The sequence below is a fragment of the Nannospalax galili genome, unplaced genomic scaffold (genome assembly GCF_000622305.1).
Source record: "Nannospalax galili isolate Female #2095 unplaced genomic scaffold, S.galili_v1.0 scaffold6044, whole genome shotgun sequence".
Lineage (NCBI taxonomy): Eukaryota > Metazoa > Chordata > Mammalia > Rodentia > Spalacidae > Nannospalax > Nannospalax galili.
This window is the reverse complement of record NW_008351071.1, coordinates 11,573-14,111: the sequence shown is the minus strand read 5'-3', so window position 1 is coordinate 14,111 and position 2,539 is coordinate 11,573.

Sequence of the window (2,539 nt, the reverse complement as noted above, 5' to 3'; positions counted from 1 at the left end):
GCTAGGAAGAGTGTTAGATTTGAGGGAGGTACAATATCAAAGGGTGGAGAAGTTATATCCCCCCTAAAAAAAAAATACTAAAATGTGTTTTTAAAAATTGGTTACCATTTAAAAAACAGAAATAGTAACAAGGAATATACATGTAATATAAATTCATAGAAACAGAACTATCATCAGAAGGATTTTCCAAGGGACTGTGCCTATTTTGATCAAAAGGAACTTTCTTTGGAGGTAGTTTTGCTATATTCAGCCCAGTTTTTCTTTTCCAATTCTTGGATTCAAATGACTCTTTCCTCAGCCTCCTGAGTAGTGTGGACTTACAGGCATGTGCCATGATGCCTGGTCAAAAGGAGCATCTACCTTGGTATCATTAATTTTTCTTGCTTGATCTCTTATTTATCCCAGTAGGGAAATCCTATCAGCTAAGTCTTTAAAGCATACATAAATGTGGGAATAACATCTGAGACACTATCTCAGTTTGCTGATAATGTGAACAAGCTCAGTAGGCCTTGAGCTCCTCTTGTAACATAAACATATAACTTTAATCACTCATGACCCTTCCTTGCCCCTGACCCAGAATAATGTGTGTGTGTGTGTGTGTGTGTGTGTGTGCGTACGTGCTGTAAAAACACAAGTGCTGTGTGGTGGTTTGAATGAAAATGTCCCCCATAGGCTCCAAGTATTTGGACATTTTGTCCCCAGATGATGGCAGTGTTTTGGGAGGTCTTAGAAGGTGTGGTTATCCTTGAGGAAGCATGCCACTAGGGGTTGGCTTAGAGAGTTCTTAAGCCTTGCCAGATCTACAGTCACTCTCTTGCTTCCTGTGCCTGCGTAATGATGTGAGAGCTTAGCTTCTGCTGCTCCTTCTCTAGCCACCTCCAGCCACCATGCCTCCCTGCCATAACGGACTGTAATTCCCCTGGAACTGTAAGCTCAAATAAACTCTTCCTTCTATAAATTGCTTGGGTAAGTGTTTCTATCACAGCAACAAAAAGTGACTAATACATGCTGAAAGCAGTAAATATTCCTTGGAAGCAACAGATTATTCCATTTGTGTTGCAAACAACAGGTGGGATTAAATTGGTAACATCTGTTTGTGGTTGTGTGTACAGTTCTAGGTCAGTAGGAGTCAGAAGGATCATAACCTTCCCACAGGCCAGTTTCTTTTTCCTTACTCATTTAATGCTAGATATACAGTTTCAATAAAGAGAGAACAAAGCCTTTGTACATGTACTACACTGAAACAGCTATGAATAACCAAAGCTTAAACCAGGTGCTGTGATGCCTGTTGGTGAGAATTGGAGGCAAGAGGGTTAGGAGTTCAAGGTCATCCTTAACTGCATAGTGAGTTGAAGGCCAGCCTTGGCCTTACACCTAGGAAAAAAGCTTTTCCAATTTATTTCTTCTTTGCAACAAGCTCTGATGTCTTATAGCTCATTATATTTCATTTTAAAGGTGTCAATCGTGGAATCATATACTAAAATGGAATTTAGGCTGCCAAGCCAGGGACAAACAACTGTAAGACAGAACTGCAGAGACATCCCTGTGCAGCTCTACACAGTATTATCTGTCAGACTCTTCCCTATCATAAGGCCTTCATATATCTTTGTATTTTTTATAGTTTGTGGCTTTGAACACATGAAGTAAGGACTGTACCAGTGAGTCCATGTCCCTCCCATACTGGACCTTTAGGTTTCTTCCTTGTTTAGTTATCTAGTGAGAGTTGTCCTCAGGCCACGCTGAAGGCTGTTAATTGCAGTCCCCCAACCTGGGTGGCAATTCCTTTCTCAGAGGAGGGTTGGCAAATCTCCTCGTCACCCATTGGACCTACTACACTGATTTCATGATGGCAATCTAGGAAAAAGGTCAAATCCGATTTGTTTTCAGGCTTGCCTTCCTATGGGTCACGTCATACACAATGTGCAGAGTAAGCACTTTAAAATATCTTATGTGGGACTGGAGAGTTGCCCAGCAGGTAAGAGCACCTGCTGTTCTTCCAGAGAATCTGAGTTTGGTTACCAGCAACACACCAGGCAGGTCCAACCACCTGTAATTCCAGCTCTAGAGGATCCAAAGCTGTCTTCTGGGCTCCATAGGCACCCATACACACATACACACACACACACACACACACACACACACACACGCACACACACCACAAATAAAAAAAAGGAAATCTAAAATGTGCACCCTTCGTCTTCAAAACCTCCCACTAATTTTTACAAGTGACTAGTAAGCACATAAATTTCTTCAAAAATCTAACCATTAGGGTAACATAAATCACAATCATATTCTTCTTTGTAACAATTAAGGTGGCTATTATTTAAAAAACAAACAGGGTTGACAAGATGGCTCAGTGAGTAAAGGTGTTGGCTGCCAAATCTGAGGACCTGAGTTTGATGCCAAGGACTCATATAAAGGTAGAAAGAGAGAAACAACTTCATGAAGTTGTCCTCTGATCACAACATGCATGCTGTGGCATGTGTGTCCACACACATCACCCCCCACAATAATAATAATTAAAAAATATTTTATTATT